Consider the following 19,107-nt stretch of genomic DNA (forward strand, 5'->3'; position numbering starts at 1 on the left):
AATGGACGGTCTGAATATATATGAAAGCCTATATCAGAACAGATTTGTGACACTGTTAAAGTCTAAAAATCTTTATTACTGAAGCTCATCAGGGAAACACAAAGACTTCAGACCCTCCCACTGTCTGCACAGAGATCTGCCACAGAGAGTGGTGTTATTCCACAGATCTGATTGGTCAGTAGGTGGTGAGTTCATACCTGCTGATCTGCTGAGGTCTGACCCAGTGAACTCTGGGTCACATTTGACTGAATGTTTAGAGATTTTCATTGTTTTTCAAAGGTCTCACAGAGGACACAGACTGGGCTGGTGTTTGATTTTCCTAAAAGCTGTTTCATTCATTTCTTTTCCTTACTTTGATTCACCAGAGAGGAGATGAGTTTGTAAGAGCGTAGAAGCTCCAGCAGCATTTATAGTCTAAACACAGCTGTTTTATTCTGTTTGACACAAAGACTGAAACATTTCACAAAGAGGTCAGAGCGACTTCAGAGTTATTTCTAAAGAGATGAGGATGCAGAGCTGTCTGTACCTGGTCTGTGTCCAGAGGAATGTGTTTGTAATAATGAACAAACTGCAAGTACTCAGCTTCATACTTTAGAAGGCCTCAGTGATGTGGACTCTTCAGCTGATCTGTCCACGAGGAGGAGGAGACGATCTTAGAGGAGAAACAGCTACGATGGTCACACAGATTCAGCCTCACTCTGAGAAAACCAACAGACTGACAGCAGCAACTACACCTGCTCCATCAGTGATGGGAGAGACCGACAAGCGTTCATTTACAGGTCAAAGGTCAGCAACAAACCCCAGCACCTGCTGTAGATACTGATGTCAGTACTGTAGGCAAAGGTCAGAGGAGGAAGGCTCAGACTCCGTCATCCTGCCCTGCAAAACAACACCTGACCTGCCCGAGGACACCACAGTGGAGTGGACGAGATTTGACAGAGAAATCTTGATGGTCCATGTGTATCCAAACAGGAGTGACCACCTTAAGAACCAGGACGACCTTTACTGTGGTCGCACGAAGATGAACGAAGACCTGCTGAGAACTGGAGACCTCAGTCTGACCCTGAAATACCCCACAGAGAGAGACGGTGGAGGATACATCTGCACCATCCACAGGGACAAAGACATCCTGAGACACAAAGTAGTGCTGCAGGTCAAAGGTCAGACATGGAGATACTACAGATGGTGCCACTTTGTTATGTCCCATACCAATATCAGAAATTTGGATATCTGCTGATACAGACATGAATCCGTCTTTTGTCATTAGAAAAACTGTTTTTCTATGTCGTGCTGCATTTTGTAAGTTTATACTCAAGTTTTAACAAACAAAACACATAAAACTAATCATGCAAAATACTTCACTTTTCAACAATACTGATCCTTTTATTTAAACCTTTAGCAGAACTTTAAATCTACACATTTAAAGTAATATTCAAAAAGTAATTTAAATGAAATTTTATGCAGTTTTCAAAACTGGTTATGAAAAAAACAAGTGCAATATCAGGACAAAATGATGTTTATTTTCAACAACTTAAAACAAAACACGTTGTAACAGGACACTTTTATACTTATAGCTGAACGTAGTGGAAAGCAATGCAAATAAATGTAGACTCGGCTTCATGATGGATGCCAGTATTTCTCCCTGATATCTGATCCAGTAATTTAGGTCAGACTGATAATGACGCCATATATCCCTTCCCTAGTAGATAAAGGTCAGAGGTCATTTTTTATGTTTCTCCACAGAACCATTTCCAGCCTGGACAAAAGCCCTCCTGGTTCTCCTGCTTCTCCTGCTTCTTGTTCTCGTTGTTTCTGGAGGTCTCATATTTCATTTTCGTCACTATCTCATGTCAGGTGAGTGTCTCCTACTACACTACCCATAATGCATTTGTGTGGTTAATATTTGTCATTTGTTGACTTGTTGGCGTCAGTTACAAACAGCTGCTACAGAGAGCTGAAGAGAGTAAATGTTCCTCCTTGAGTTGTGCTCAGTCATGTGGTGGAGAGCTTCAGATGTTCAGACACATGAGATCTTCATGGTTTCTGTGCTGATGTGTGTGAGACATGGCCGACTGTGGAGGCTCAGTCTGACTGTTCTTCTGCTCTTCATCCAACATGTCTGCAGCACTTTACAGGACGCTGCAGACTAGTTACCAAAGAACGAGTCAGGAACACATCAGGAACAAACTGAGACACAATCTGACTGAGACTAGAAGACAAGGAGGGGACAGGGAGGTCATGTGACCATCACAGCTGCTAATGATGTCATCATGCTGTGCTTTGTTGTCCTCAAAGGTTACAAGGTGGAGGTGGATTCAGGGGTGGAGTCTGTCCAGCTGCCCTGCAAAACCACAGTTCGCCTGACTGAAGATGTTAAAGTGGAGTGGACGGACATGAAAAACAGGAAGGTCCACGTGTATGAGAACGGCTCTGACCAGCCTGAAGAACAGCTCCAGGTTTACAAAGGCCGAACGGAGATGAAGAGAAAATGGCTGAAAACTGGAGACCTCAGTCTGACCCTGAAACATCCCAAAGACAGTGACACCTACACCTGCACCGTCTACAGCCGGCAGCAAAAGATCCTGATGAAGAAGTAAGTGGAGCTGAAAGTCAGAGGTCAGTTCTGTAGATACAGGTCAAAGGTCAGACTCATTGTAATGGTGTGTTAAGTATCAGTTGGCTAAATGCTCCTTCCTCCCCCCAATACATCACAATACAGCATAAGCTTTTTTTCTGTCCATTTATAGTGAGTCACATCTGAGTCTCGATATTGGAACATAATTTAGAACTTTGTCTCACTTTTAGATTTCTTAATGAACGGGTTCTTATATAGCACTTTTCTATCTGAGCACTCAAAAACAAATGGCCTCATTCACTCATTAAAGTACTTTTTTCTAGACTTTTTCTATCAAACATTTACACAATTTCACATTCCAGCCACCTGACATGAGACTGGAGCAGATCAAACCAATCAAACCTTCAACCTTCCCATTAGCAGATGTCCTGCTCTATCCCCTGAGGCACCCCACGAATTTGTGGTGTCCCTGCCTCTCTTTCACTGGCTTTTGACCTCAAACTGTAACCACCATCTAACAGGATTAGAACCACCATTAAAAATGAATACGGCAAGGCCACTAATGATACAGTTCACATGGAAGCATTAGACTCACAAAAGTCAAATTTGCTTTCATTATGAGATTGCTTGCATACGAGGCAGGGCTGGAAACTAAACAGAACATGGTTGGAGAGCTTCCATTTATTAGACAGCACACCAAGAGAGTCAAACAGACCCAAGAACAGGACTCAGGCAGACAATGATCACATGTGGAGACAAGTCAGGTTTGATACTCTCAGAACAAAATGGTCAGAGAGCAATAAATACAGAGCAATAAATACAGAAGCAATAATTCATACTGTGGATCGTCACACACTGAATGGAGAGAAATTACTGAGGACACATATTCAGACTTTATGACCTTGAAATTCCAACTTATTTACTTCATCTCGTTAGTAAATGTGAATGAGATAAAGTTTGGTGGTCAGTGTTTATGTAAAATGATCTGAGTAGTTAAAAGTCAAAGAATCTAACAGATCTAACCAGTTTAAACAGGTGACTGTTGTCATGTTTATATTATTTGCTTTAACATAGTACAGTGTAGTCCCATCCTCCATGAGCTGTTTCTCTTGTTGAAGAGTATCATCACAAAAGGAGGTTCAGATGATGCGTCAAATGCCAACAAATAAAAATAAGAGTGTTTTCTTCATCATTATTCTGCCCTCGCACTTAACTAGGCAGACAGACAACCATCATCCCATGTAGAAAAACCACACCGTTGTTCCTTTCTGGTGGATTTATTTGATTGGATGCATAGCATGGCTTTGTTGAAATGCATGAATGGATGAATGGTAAAACTGTAAACAAACACAAAATATCCCGTGTGAGCTGACATAAGCAAACAATCTTATAATTAGAAGATGCTATGACCTGTTACTATGCAAAGCAAAGCAGAACGAAACAAGCTAACAAGCTAACGTTAGTGGTTAGCTAGCGCTAATTAGCGTCTAGGCTAATGACTAATAAAGCATCATTGAGTGAATTTACTTTCTCAAAATATCACAAACGACACACGGCTGTTAGTGCTAAACATTCACTGGTAAAACACAAGATTACTGCCAACTTACAGACTGTGCTGGCTTAAGAGGCAGCATAGGCAGGCACAGGAGTAGCAAACTGTCCTTCTCCCGTTAGACAGGAAGTAATGAGAAGTAGCACTTCCGGTAGAATGTCAAAATAAAATGAACATTGTGCCAGAAACGAATAAAGATTGCATGAACTTATATAACACTACATAATGTGAGTGGTGACTCTTAAGGAGCCAGAACAATCATCATCAAATGTCAGAGTCTCACTCACCACCAGCCTCCTCCTTCTTCAGGAGTAACAGCTGAATGAACTGTTTCAAATGTCAGTGCATCTGCTGATGTAAGAGGATGGAACTAGTCAGAAAGGATTTCAATGGAAATATTTCAACTTATCCAGTCAAAGGAAACATTGTAAATGTATTCATGTTGTGCTTTTTTGTTCTCTCAGTGTTCCAGGTGGAGGTGGATTCAGGGGTGGAGTCTTTCCAGCTACCCTGCAAAGCGTTAGTTAAACTGCCTAACAGTGTTAAAGTTGTGTGGAAGGACAAATACGGAAAGGTCCACGTGTATGAGAACGGCTCTGACCAGCCTGAAGAACAAGAACAGGCTTACAGAGGCCGAACGAAGATGAATGAAGACCTGCTGAAAACTGGAGACCTCAGTCTGACCCTGAAATACCCCACAGAGAGAGACACAAACACCTACACCTGCACCGTCTACAGCAGGGAGGGAAACATCCTGATGAAGAAAGAAGTGGAGCTGAAAGTCAAAGGTCAGTGCTGTAGTTACAGGTCAAAGGTCAGTGGTGTAGTTACAGGTCAAAGGTCAGTGCTGTAGATACAGGTCTGAGGTTTGAATCTTGCTTTCTAAGTAGTTGTGATGAGTAGAAATAAAAAGTTAACTGAAGGCAAAACTGGTTCCCAGTGAAGGAGCCAAAGTGAACTGACTGATTTTAAAGTAGCCCTAAATTAATATGAAGATAAGAAGATAACTCTTTATTGTCATTGCACAGTCACACAACACGACATGATACCACACAACACAGTATAATAACTTAGTAATAAAAAAGAAGTGTATTTGTAGTGCACTGTATATGCTGTGTGGGAGGAAAATGAATGATTATTTAAAGAAGAGCAAAGTGACTTGAGCCCCTTCACAGTTGCCTGCCTACCTTCACAGTTGGCACTGTGCCATTTCTGACAGACTAACTTGTGCATGTGTGTGAGCAATCTTCTTCACACATGAATCCAGTTATGGATCCTCAGAAGGTTTAACTAAGACTTTTAGAAGCGAGATGGTTGAAATCAGTGAGTCATTGCAGACATGTATAAAGCACAGCCTGGGTAAACTTTAATTACCTGCTTCCAAATTCAGAGAACATTACGTTATTCTGTTTCAACCAGAAACCCTTACACTGTCGGGACAGAGGCTGCTCCTGAGGCCTGATTCGTTTGGTGGTCTTTTCCCTTTAAAATAAAGCTGTTACTTCCTGTTGTTCCCAGGACCTTAGCCTCCTTGCAGCATGAAGCACCTTTAAAGCAGCTGCTGTTGTGAATTGCTGCTATATATTTATACATAAAACTGAATTTAATGCTGATATCGATCAGAGAACGGTTAGCAAATACACAAACTTGAGCAGTGCCAGCATGCTGCACCTGCCTTGAAACACCTAATTAAGGCACCACCACACCCGTCTGCCAACTCGGTCACAAGCTTGCCAACAATCAAACACACTAATGCTAAACTGAACACAACTTACTCTCGTTGACCAACTTACCTGTTGTGGCATAAACATTAAATGGTAAATACAAACTGACCCAGTTCATAACCACAATGAACTTCACCTCCCTATCTTCTGGAGCATGTTGGGTTTGAGGCGACTTGTAAGGCAAAAGCTTCAGTGACAAGAGCCCTCAATTTCCTGTCCCAACAGAGAACTTATCCCCAGATTACTCTGAAAATAAGGCTAAACAATTGTATTCTCTTTTGTATCGTATGTTATTCTATTTTTTTATTCTATTCTACTGTTTTTCTTAATTTTTGCTGCTCTTAACTTTGTATTGTCCGCTTTGTGCCGTGACCATACTGGGACTGATAAAGGTTTATCTTATCTTATCTATGCAACTAGTGCCTGAAGTAAGAACTTAAACTCAGACACTCACCTAACTTAACTGGGAAGTTGTATTTTCCAAGGTAACATTATTCTAGACACCTACAAGTCCAATATTAAAAAATGAAATATTGCCAATTCCAAGCTTCTGTTTTCTGAGATCACGGACTAGGCCCCACTTGTTATGTTTCCCTAAAAGTGCCACTGCACACTCACACCAGCTACAAAACCAACAAGGATGCCTGTCACTAGATCTCACCTTTCTTTCACCTTAAGTAGCTCTAATCGCTGATTAAAGTCGGCTGAACAAAACAGGGTGGCATCAAAGGCAGGAGAGACCCACATGAGGTCAGTTTTATAGGAGCTCCTGCAATGACTGTAACATTGTTCTTCAGCTTTCTCTGCATCTGTTAAACTGTCAAAACTAAGCAGCACAAGGTCACAAGAGGTCATGTTGTTTATTTCTCATCCTCTCAGACTGTCAGGTAGACGTAGAGGAGGGGGTGGAGTCTGTAAAGCTGCCTTTCCAAACCACAGCTGAGCTTCCTGAAAAGGCCACAGTGAAGTGGGAACGATATAAACCAGAATACATGATGGTTCACATGTGTCAGAGTGGATCTGACCAGCCTGACAAACAGCACCAGGTTTACAGAGACCGAACAAGAGTGAATGAAGACCTGCTGAGAACTGGAGACCTCAGTCTGACCCTGAAACAGCCCACAGAGAGAGACAGTGGAGAGTACAGCTGTGTGGTCATCAGTGGGGACATCTGGAGGAAGAAAACAGTGCTGCTCACAGTCACAGGTTTGTTTGTGTCTTTGCTCTGATATGTAAGTAATGCACCGTTAAATGGCTGTTAGCTGTTCATCTGCAGATTAATTAAAGAAAGAAACACAACCACAGAAACAATAATTTAACATAACTAATAGTGCAATCAAGAGACTCGTTGTCTCCTTCATTCCCGCCAGCAGACAATAGCATTTTCCAAACATGAAACCTCTCCAAAACAGCTTAAACTGTTGTCATGTTTAAGTTATAAGTTTGTGCTTTTCTGTCTTCTCAGTCCAAAAACTGGAGGTGGATTCAGGGGTGGAGTCTGTCCAGCTGCCTTTTAAAACCACAGGAAACCTGCCTGAAGATGCTAAAGTGGAGTGGAAGGGTAAATACGGAAAGGTCCACGTGTATGAGAACGGCTCTGACCAGCCTGAAGAGCAGGACCAGGCTTACAGATGCCGAACGAAGATGAATGAAGACCTGCTGAAGACTGGAGACCTCAGTCTGACCCTGAAACACCCCACAGAGAGAGACACACAAGTCTACACCTGCACCGTCTACAGGAAGGGAAACATCCTGATGAAGAAGGAAGTGCAGCTGAAAGTCAGAGGTCAGTGCTGTAGACACAGGTCAGAGGTTTGCATCATCTAATTTTCTGCTTCCAGTCAGTAGTGTATTTTGTAGTACCATCCATCCATTCTCTTATCCTTGTCAGGGTTACGGGGGGTTGGAGACTATCCAGCTACCACAGGGAGAGTGGACAGGTCACCTAACACATAGAGACAGACAGACGTTCATTTGCACACTCACACCTTTTAGTTTAGAATTACCAATGATCTAACCGCACTAACTGCATGGAGGAACCCGGAGAGAACCCACGCAAACACGGGAACACACTCCCCACAGACAGGCCCCAGTCATGTGGAATCAAACTCAGGACCGTCTTACTGTGAGGCCTGCTATTAAATTATTACTACTATATTCATTTAAAGCTACCTGAGGGTAAAAGCGGTTTCCCACTGAAACGTCTCTAATTGAGTTTGGGGCCAAAGGGAGCTGACTGATGGTACCATTTTAATACAGTCTGTCAAAATGAAAACATGACTGTAAATTCAGACACGTGAGGTTGTGCTGAAAACAATGATACCACCAAGGCAATAAACAGTTTTTAAAGGTAAATGTGGAGGGAAAATCAAAAGTAGTTAAAAATGGCCAATTATACCCTGGACCCCAGAGGGTTACACTTTTTTTTTTTAAAGTAACACAATAGTTACTTTTCAAGTAATTAATTACTTTTAGAATATTGTAACTCAGTTACGTTTTTGAAGAAGTAACTAGTAACTATAATTAATTACTTTTTCAAAGTAACTTGCCCAACACTGGTGGGGACATAAAACATCAGCTACCTGAAGTCCTCAAATATAAAAGAGATCCTCTGTTCTTAGATGTTATTGGACCTGAACAGAAAACACTGAGAAGGACAGAATAAACCCCGCCTACTCTGTCACGCTCTTTCACATTAGTTTTACACTGGTCAGTGTAAAGTTAAACAGCACAACAAGGACAGACAAAACTGTCTCTGTGGGCAATCTGAATCCTGTCAGTGTTCAGGATACAGTCAGCTGTGGTTAATCTGGATCAGAGCAGAGACAAATACGTGTGTCTGACAGGAAGTTTAACCACAAGCTCCATACTGTATCTGTGTGAAATAGAGAACTTAGGTCAGGTTCAGGCAGCAGAACTACTCGGCTAGACTTAGGTTAGTTTAATAAAGTTTGGGGTTAAAGTCGACTCTTCCTCAGGACAAAATCTATGAGTTAGTACAGTTTGTTTTTTAGTATAAACCATAAAGACAAATCTCTGTGAAACCTGACCTGTGTGGCTTTTGTCCCCTCTGTGAGAAACATGCACATTATAAAGCCGACACATTCATTCAGTTTACTCTTTCATTCTAAAGTGAAAGTGACTGTGTGAGCTTTCTATACAAAGATGTGTAGTTGTGTTTACTTGACTTCAGTTTCAGTCAGAATTAAAGAGACTAATTGTGTTTAAGAGAGAAGAATCAGAATCAGAAAGGGTTTTATTGCCAAATGTTGAGCAGGTTTACAACATTAGGAAATTGCTGCGGTGCTCAGTGCAAACATACTGTCATATAACGCTTAAATAGACATGAAAATAAAAATAAGAATTAAAAGTGCTAAGTAGATAAATATATACATGAGTGCAGGTGGTGATCAGTGCAAACATGGAATGATGCAGTGAACACAGCGTAGGGTCATGTGTTAGTGGTGGGAACAGTCATACGGTTATTGTTCATGAGTCCAACAGCAGAGGGGAAGAAACTCTTCTTATGGCGAGAGGTTCTGGTGCGAATGGACTGGAGCCTCCTGCCTGAGGGGAGCAGGTCAAACAGACTGTGTCCAGGGTGAGAAGGTCAGCTGTGATCCGAGCTGCACGCCCCCGTGTCCTGGAGGTGTACAGGTCCTGCAGAGACGGGAGTCTGCAGCCAATCACCTTCTCAGCAGAGCGCACAACACGCTGCAGTCTCTGTTTGTCCCTGATGGTGGCTCCAGCGTACCACACGGTGATGGAGGAGGTGAGGATGGACTCGATGATTGCGGTTGAATTTCTTCAGCTGCCTCAGGAAGTACATCCTCTGCTGGGCTTTCTTTATGACAGAGGAGGCAGAGACACCATTGATGTCACAGTTCCAACTACTCACACCAATCACATTCAGTCCAGTTCATGTGGACAATAATCAGATGTTGTAAAAGCAGAATGGGAGTCTGCATTTAAATAAATGATGAGTTCATAGTTATTTTTCAGGCCGACCACAGTTATTCTATAACATGCTGGTAAAAAGGAGCCCTGTATATTTGATGGATCTGCTTGAATGCAGAAGTTTGTGAAAGAAGTTCCTCCAGTGATTCTCTGCAGTTACCTTGAGTGGGTCCAGTCCAGCTCCAGTTACATGATGACCATTGTACAACATCTGTTGCAGCTGCATGCATAAACCAATAACAGCTAATACATTGTTGAAAACGTGTCTCTGTGCTTGGAGCAGATGTCTGTTCATGCAGGGTTTTACTGCTGGTTTCTTATTCCACCTTATTACCCACTCTGATACATGACAGTGCCCATGTGCATCAGTGGGTGTGGACTGCTTCTCACAACAAGAGATTTAAGAAGAGTCTTCCTTTAACTAGGAAGTGATCCACAGGTGGCCTAACACATGGAGACAGACGAGCATTGGCACATTTAGACTCAGCAAATAATCCACGCAGACGTGGGGAGAACATGCAGACTCCTCACAGAAAGGCCCGACGGTGGGTTCAAAGCCGTCGGCTCACACGGAGAAAATCTTCCCTTGTTACCCGCCGACTCAGCAGATTTGTGTCTCTACAGCTTTGTGTTCTTCTTCAAAATGAAATTCAAATGGAGGGTTTTGTTTGACACTAGAGATCAGAGATGCCCCACAGACCAACACATGAAGTACTTTCTATTTGTGGATTAGAATGAGAAATATATCTGTATTATAGTTTATTATAATCTACCTGAATCAGTGTTTGGGATCAGATTTCTGTGTGGCCTGGTTCACTCACTTCATCATCATTTAACATCATTTTCTATTGACTTTGACTGTATAGAAATGATGCACACTTAACACCGTCTGTAGATTTCTTTGGTTAGTAGACACCTGATTTGTTCGCTCTAGAGTGGATATTATAATGTGATTCCTGACTGGTCTCTACTCTGTGTGAGTCATGTCTAAACCCTGGGCTTCAGACTTTGGGCAGAGCTCCCTACAGCCATGTTAAAGAGCTGGAAAAGCTTCAACGTTGTGAATTGAGTGGCAGAGCTTACAGGCTCATAAAGGTTCACCTGTGATTTACAGGAAGCACTTCTTTGATCTTTGTCTTTAAATCAAAGTCATGGAAACTTCCTCCTCCAGTGACAAACATCAAAGTTTCATGTCTGACCGCTCACGGCACTTTTACACTTTTGTAGCCTTTTAGGCATGACTGCAAATCTTTGGACATTTCCATAAACGTGAGAAGACATTAAACCCCTCGGGGAGTGATGCTCCCTTTATTGGATTTTGGCTCATGTCCTTGCAGTTTCTCACATTACAAATATCTTTGTTGTCTTCTGTGTTTCACTTCAATGATGTTCTCTCAAGGGCAGCAACATGTCTGCCATGTTTCTGCAAACAGACCAACAGAACAGTAATAATTAGGATTATTTGCCAATCGCTGCCTCTTCCTGTTTATCACAATGTTACTGTTATTTAGAAAATAGCTGTTGGTGAATAGACAAGATCTTTCCTCCAATCAGCGATGTTTGATAGTGCTCTATGCTGAGGCTCATAATGACACTGGCACAGTGACTCGTGCTCTTTAATAAGCTGTCAACAAACTAAAGTGTGCATGTGAAACAAGTCTTATCTTAGTATGTGGCACACCAAGGGCTTTATTTACATATCCGGCTTCTTGACTAAACTGAGAGCATCATGTTTCCCATTTCTGTGGTATTTTAACGTTTCAACCACCAAACAGGCTCAGGGGACAACAAATCACATCTGATCCCTTTGAAACCCATCTCCATAGAGACTGTGTCTGCTTCCAAAAAGACAAAAAACAAACTAAAAACCAGCAACAAACAACTTAAACATTTACAAAGAAAGAACAATACAGTATCCACATCTGAACCAAAGAGTAAAACAGTGAAATGTGGATTATTAAATATTAGGTCTCTCTCCTCCAAGTCTCTGTTAGTACATGACTTAATAAATGATCAACAAATTGATTTACTCTGCCTTACAGAAACCTGGTTGCAGCAGGATGATTATGTTAGCTTAAATGAATCAACACCCCCGAGTCATTCTAACTACCAGAAATCTCGAAGCACAGGTCGAGGGGGCGGTGTGGCAGCAATTTTTCACACCAGTCTATTAATTAATGAAAGACCAAGACAGACTTTTAATTCATTTGAAAGCCTGATGCTTAACATTATCCACCCCAGCTGTGAAACTCAGAAACCAGTCTTACTTGTTATCATCTATCGTCCACCTGGGCCTTACACAGAGTTTCTGTCTGATTTCTCAGACTTTATATCTGATTTAGTTCTGAGCTCAGATAAAATAATTATTGTGGGTGATTTTAACATCCATGTAGATGCTAAAAATGACAGCCTCAACATGGCATTTAATCTGTTGTTAGACTCAATTGGTTTCTCTCAAAATGTAAAAGAACCCACCCACCACTTTAATCACACTCTAGATCTGGTTTTAACATATGGCATAGAAACTGAACATTTAACAGTGTTTCCTGAAAACCCTCTCCTGTCTGATTATTTCTTGATAACATTTACATTTACAATAATTGATTACGCAGCAGTGGAGAGTGGACTTTATCAAAGTAGATGTCTTTCTGAAAGCGCTGTAACTAAGTTTAAGAATATAATCCAGCCACTGTTATCATCGTCAATGCCCTGTACCAACACAGAGCAGAGCAGCTATCTGAACGCTACCCCAACAGAGGTCGATTATCTTGTTAATAATTTCACCTCCTCACTACGTACGACTCTGGATACTGTAGCTCCAGTGAAAACTAAGGTCTCTAATCAGAAGTACCTGACCCCGTGGTATAATTCTCAAACACGTACCCTCAAGCAGACGACTCGTAATCTGGAGAGGAAATGGCGTGTCACAAATTTAGAGGATCATCATTTAGCCTGGAGAAATAGTTTGTTGCTTTATAAGAAAGCCCTCCGCAAAGCCAGAACAGCTTACTATTCGTCACTGATTGAAGAAAATAAGAACAACCCCAGGTTTCTCTTCAGCACTGTAGCCAGGCTGACAAAAAGCCAGAGCTCATTTGAGCCAACCATCCCTTTAACGTTAACTAGTGATGACTTCATGAACTTCTTCACAAGTAAAATTTTAATCATTAGAGAAAAAATTACCAATAATCATCCCACAGATGTAATATTATCTACAGCTACTTGTAGTTCCATTGATGTTAAGTTAGACTCTTTTTTTCCAATCGATCTTTCTGAGTTAACGTCAATAATTACTTCCTCCAAACCATCAACGTGTGTTTTAGACCCCATTCCTACAAAACTGCTCAAAGAAGTCCTGCCATTGATTAATTCTTCGATCTTATATATGATCAACCTATCTCTAATAATCGGCTATGTACCACAGGCCTTCAAGGTGGCTGCAGTTAAACCTTTACTCAAAAAGCCATCTCTAGACCCAGCAGTCTTAGCTAATTATAGGCCAATCTCCAACCTTCCTTTCATATCAAAAATCCTTGAAAGAGTAGTTGTCAAACAGCTAACAGATCATCTGCAGAGGAATGGTTTATTTGAAGAGTTTCAGTCAGGTTTCAGAGCTCATCACAGCACAGAAACAGCTTTAGTGAAGGTTACAAATGATCTTCTTATGGCCTCTGACAGTGGACTCATCTCTGTGCTTGTCCTTCTTGACCTTAGTGCAGCATTCGATACTGTTGACCATAATATTCTATTAGAGCGATTAGAACATGCTGTAGGTATTACAGGTATTGCACTGCAGTGGTTTGTATCATATCTATCTAATAGACTCCAATTTGTGCATGTAAATGGAGAGTCCTCTTCACACACTGAGGTTAATTATGGAGTTCCACAGGGTTCAGTGCTAGGACCAATTCTGTTTACATTATACATGCTTCCCCTAGGCAGCATCATTAGAAGACATAGCATAAATTTTCACTGCTATGCAGATGACACCCAGCTCTATCTGTCCATGAAGCCAGATAACACACACCAATTAGTTAAACTGCAGGAATGTCTTAAAGACATAAAGACTTGGATGGCCACTAACTTTCTGCTTCTCAACTCAGATAAAACTGAGGTCATTGTACTCGGCGCTGAAAAGCTTAGAAATTTGGTATCTAACCAGATTCTTACTCTGGATGGCATTACCTTGGCCTCCAGTAACACTGTGAGGAACCTTGGAGTCATTTTTGACCAGGATATGTCCTTCAACGCACATATTAAACAAATATGTAAGACTGCGTTCTTCCATTTGCGCAACATCTCTAAAATTAGAAATATCCTGTCTCAGAGTGACGCTGAAAAACTAGTTCATGCATTTATTACTTCCAGGCTGGACTACTGCAATTCATTATTATCAGGATGTCCAAAAAACTCACTGAAAAGCCTTCAGTTAATCCAAAATGCTGCAGGAAGAGTCCTGACAGGGACTAGAAAGAGAGAGCATATTTCTCCTGTTTTGGCTTCCCTTCATTGGCTTCCTGTTAAATCCAGAATTGAATTCAAAATCCTGCTCCTCACATACAAGGTCTTAAATAATCAGGCCCCATCTTATCTTAATGACCTTGTAGTACCATATCACCCTATTAGAGCACTTCGCTCCCGCTCTGCAGGCCTACTTGTTGTTCCTAGAGTATTTAAAAGTAGAATGGGAGGGAGAGCCTTCAGTTTTCAGGCCCCTCTTCTGTGGAACCAGCTTCCAGTTTGGATTCGGGAGACAGACACTATCTCTACTTTTAAGATTAGGCTTAAAACTTTCCTTTTTGCTAAAGCATATAGTTAGGGCTGGACCAGGTGACCCTGAATCCTCCCTTAGTTATGCTGCAATAGATGTAGGCTGCCGGGGGATTCCCATGATGCATTGAGTTTTTCCTTTCCAGTCACCTTTCTCACTCACTATGTATTAACAGACCTCTCTGTGTTGAATCATATCTGTTATTAATCTCTGTCTCTCTTCCACAGCATGTCTTTATCCTGTCTTCCTTCTCTCACCCCAACCGGTCGCAGCAGATGGCCGCCCCTCCCTGAGCCTGGTTCTGCCGGAGGTTTCTTCCTGTTAAAAGGGAGTTTTTCCTTCCCACTGTCGCCAAAGTGCTTGCTCATAGGGGGTCATATGATTGTTGGGCTTTTCTCTGTATCTATGAAGCGCCTTGAGGCGACATTTGTTGTGATTTGGCGCTATATAAATAAAATTGAATTGAATTGAATTGAAATGTCCTCAGATGTCACAGGATGGCATTAAAAGAGCTATAAAAGGACTAAATGAGATAAAATATAAAATAAAGCCGCAATAAAAACTGACAACAAGATGCCTACGAGCTGTTTGCTAACCAGAGTTAAAAAATAAATAAAAGAACTGGTCAGGGTCCTGTTGCTGTACTGGTCCTATACAAGGCTTCTCAGAGCTGCTGTCATCATATGTAGAAAAATATGTAGAAGAGCTTCTAAAGGAGGTGAAGCTTTTTCAAACTTCTGCTTTTTGTTTGTCCTTAACTTCTTCCCTGTCGGGAAAAGACAGAAATCATAACAGACAAAGAGCTTTTTGAAGTAAACAAATTCACATTTGTTCTTCTTATTCAAGCTAACGTTTCAACCAGCTGCCATTCAGCAGCACAGAGGTTAAACTCTACTGTCTTATTAAAGGACTGCAGGACGATCCATCTCCACAGGTTTGTGGTGCTGAACTGGCATTTTGCTTTGTCTCATCTAACAGGTACATGAAGGGACACAAAGATGTAAATCCACCTTTAGTTATGTCCCAGACACATGGGCCTAGAACAGATTGCTGCAGTTGCCCACAGTCTGCTTAGAAGTTTACCTGCAAAATCAACAACTTGAGAAAGTGCAATCTAAACGACAGACATAGAGCTTCACTTTCAAAGTAAAAGCTGGGCTTTACTTCTGCAACCAATGTGCTTCAGCTTCAACTTTTACTCTAAAGACACTTTCCACAGATTGGCTAATCCTCAGCGAGTATTTACAGACACGTTGGTGTCTCCCATGCAAGCTACAGCCAATCAGGACAACCTTCAGTCCATCAAAGCAGTCACATGGAGGTTTTTGGTGGACGACCCTCTTTGTGACTAATCTCACCAGCCAGCAGTCAGGTTGGAGAATGCACATTTTTCACCAGCAACCAGACACGCCATGCAAACCTGTGTTGTCCAGTGTGATTAGGTACGACTGTACAAATATAAGAATTTTTCAAAGCATGTATTAGTCATAAAACTGTCAGTCAAAACTAAATAAAAAATTCTGCAACTTAAAGTCAGCATATCACAAGTTTACCATGTTTTTTTTCAATTGAGAGGAGGTGGGAGAAGAGTTGAAGTCCTAGAGCAGTGGTTCTTAACCTTGTTGGAGGTACCGAACCCCACCAGTTTCATATGCGCATTCACTGAACCCCTCTTTAGTGAAAAATAAAATATGATTTTTTTTTTCAAATTCAAGACATAGATATGTTTTTTACTGGTGCACAAAATGAGCCATGCATGTCATGGCGGAGGCTTTGCCGAACCCCTGAGACCGACTCACCGAACCCCTAGGGTTCGATCGAACCCAGGTTAAGAACCACTGTCCTAGAGGAAATGTTCACTCGTTCCCTGAATGTTGAATAGTAGCAAACAACGTTTCTACTTTTAGCTCCACTGACATCAAACAATATTCTAAGAAACACTATTAGAGAGCTGGAAACCATTCACAACACCAAGTATTACTAATAAAACACTCAGAAAATCGTTTGCTGCAAACAATAGCCATTACTTTCTGATTGCCATCTTCTTTCACCTCAGTGTTTGTCATTCAGGCAGCAACGCTCTCAACTGTTGCCGCCCTTCCAAACAGAAGACTGTGATTTATGTTTGCTGTTCAGCTGGAACGCTTAAAGTGCTCACAGCTTTGTGTTTCTTAGTACGTTGCTGTTTCTCTAGATTAGTGTAATGTTGAACTGCACAGCACACAGCTGGGACTAATCACACATGACAAGACAGAGAGGAAGCAAAACAGGATGCACTAACACAGGACACGGGATTGTCAAAGTAAAACAGGAAATACACAAACATCAAAGACAAGAGCTGGACGTAACACAAGGGACAGAAGAGAGGCACAGAAACAAAATCTAAAGACTAGAAAGCACCAAAATAAACCAGAAACTACCTGAAACGAAGCATACTTATAAAAACGCACAAACACAGAGTAATCCTGCTCTGGACCATGACAAAGTGGTTGTATTTTCATACCTTTTATGAGTTTTAATGGACTTTTCTCAGCGTCCTGCTCTAGTGTTTCTGTTTTATATGAGCTTGTTTGGAATCTGGACTTTCAGCATGGCATGTCTAAAATACAGTGTTGTGAAACACTACTTTTAAAAGAAAGTCCTGTGTTTCCCACGGTCTCTGAATGCAGCAGCAGTGTTCCAGGTTGTGTCCTGTGTGATGTTACACACATTTAAATAAGTCTTCACTGAAGCTGCTGAAGCTGCTGAATGTCTTTATGTGAGCACTGATGTCCACCAGCAGAGGGCGCCCTCGCCCTGCTACAGGGATGCATTTAAGGCCACAAAGGTTTGTTGGACTGGGAGAAACGTGCTGAGAACCAAAGAGCTCCTGTAACAGACTCTCAGTGTCGGACTGAAGCTGATCAGACCATCACAGAGAGCCTGTGGGGGACCGCTGACCTCTCAGCTTTGTGAAACACAGACGCTTTCTTCAAACACTCACAGAAGTCAGAGTCAGTTTAGTATTTTAATGTGTTTCAGTTACACTTTGGTCAGGTTCAGGCAGCAGAACTACTCGGCTAGATTTAGGTTAGTTTAATAAAGTTTGGGGTTAAAGTTGACTCTTCCTCAGGTCAAATCTTTGAGTTAGTACAGTTTGTTCTTTAGTATAAACCATAAAGACAAATCTCTCACATGTCAAACCTCCTTAAAGGACAGCCTCTCCCATCTGTGGACCCTCAGTGCTGCCGGACTCATCTCATACTGAACACACCCACTCTGTGTCTGTCATCAGTGGATTCACTGTTTCTCAGGTTTCATTAAAGGTTAACATTTCTACATTCTTTGTTCCTGTCAGAGCGTCGCGTGACTCATTAACAATCAGTGATCAGTATCAAATATGGATTATGTACAGGAGACACGTCAGTCTGTATGGACCTTCTGATGTCATCACTGTGTTTACTTTACTGTTTGTTGTCTTATGGTTGGGATTCAGAAATGTTCACTGCCATCACTTCATGAAATGTTACAGGGATTTGTGTGTGTGTGTGTGTGTGTGTGTGTGTGTGTGTGTGTGTGTGTGTGTGTGTGTGTGTGTGTGTGTGTGTGTGTGTGTGTGTCTGCAGAGCTTCTGTAGCTGAAGCTGCCAGCAGGAAGGTCAGGAATGCTTGGACCCCGACAGCCCGGTGTACCCGCCTGTGACAGGGTCTGATTCTGTCTCTATTATTATATTTATTATTTATTTGTTTTTTGCTTAGTTTTGTCTGAGCTTCTTCTTTCTCCAAGCTGTCATTTCATAAACTATTTTCTGCACTTTGAAGCTGCATCTCCAGCATTTTCGTGCATGTGTTGAACCAACCTGACTACATTATTAAGAGTTTTGTGAGTTTGGCTCAGAGATCGTAAATTCAGTCCTCACTGACAGTTTTTTTTTTGACACAACAGAACTCTGTGGATGCTCTTAGAGACAGTTTTCAATGGCACTAACATTTGTTTCTACTTAATAATAAGAACAGTCTGACTCGTTCTTCGTACAGATGCACTAAGCTGTAGTTACACAGCAGATGCACAGTTTCTTCATCAGCCTTTTTATTATGTTTTATGGCCATGAGCACGTTTGAATCTAGAGTCACAATATTATCCATTCACGCATTAAAACATTAACAAAACTCAAACTGTTACCTACAAACTGAAGTCACATTAATCACATCTAAACATGAAATAATAATAATGATAACACTTTTAAAGCAGTTTAATTAACTGTCACAGCTTCTGGGGGAGGGTTGCTGAGTTTATGAGGTGCACCTAAACACCCCATGCATTCTTGATGGAGTCTACAGCTTAAAACGTAAGTTCTGATGTAGACGCACACATCATTTTCTAAACTGCACCCCTGTGTCTGCGGTGGTTGTTTTGTCTCAGGGCCGTGCAGAGATGTTTCAAGGAACAAAGCAAATGTGGCCTATGTTTTACCTGATGGGTACAATGTTGCTGTTGAGGAGTTGCTGCTGCTCCTGCTGCTGATAGTGCAGGAGGGCTGTGTTGATCT

General features: G+C 41.6%; 1 protein-coding gene and 1 pseudogene across 3 annotated transcripts in view; one reads left to right on the plus strand and one right to left on the minus strand.

Moving 5' to 3' along the window:
- The window catches only part of LOC102789482 (methylglutaconyl-CoA hydratase, mitochondrial-like), a 674,272-nt gene that overhangs the window by 78,402 nt on the left and 576,763 nt on the right, over nucleotides 1-19,107 (minus strand). The gene's annotated exons all lie outside the window — the stretch shown is intronic.
- On the plus strand, nucleotides 674-7,807 carry LOC148103167 (uncharacterized; annotated as a pseudogene). Its single transcript, XR_015718664.1, has 8 exons — nucleotides 674-786; nucleotides 838-1,160; nucleotides 1,744-1,854; nucleotides 2,296-2,616; nucleotides 4,592-4,915; nucleotides 6,731-7,057; nucleotides 7,317-7,637; nucleotides 7,743-7,807. The product of XR_015718664.1 is annotated as an uncharacterized LOC148103167 (transcript).

The sequence above is a fragment of the Neolamprologus brichardi genome, chromosome 3 (assembly GCF_056152115.1).
Source record: "Neolamprologus brichardi isolate AB-2024 chromosome 3, ASM5615211v1, whole genome shotgun sequence".
Taxonomy (NCBI): Eukaryota; Metazoa; Chordata; class Actinopteri; order Cichliformes; family Cichlidae; genus Neolamprologus; species Neolamprologus brichardi.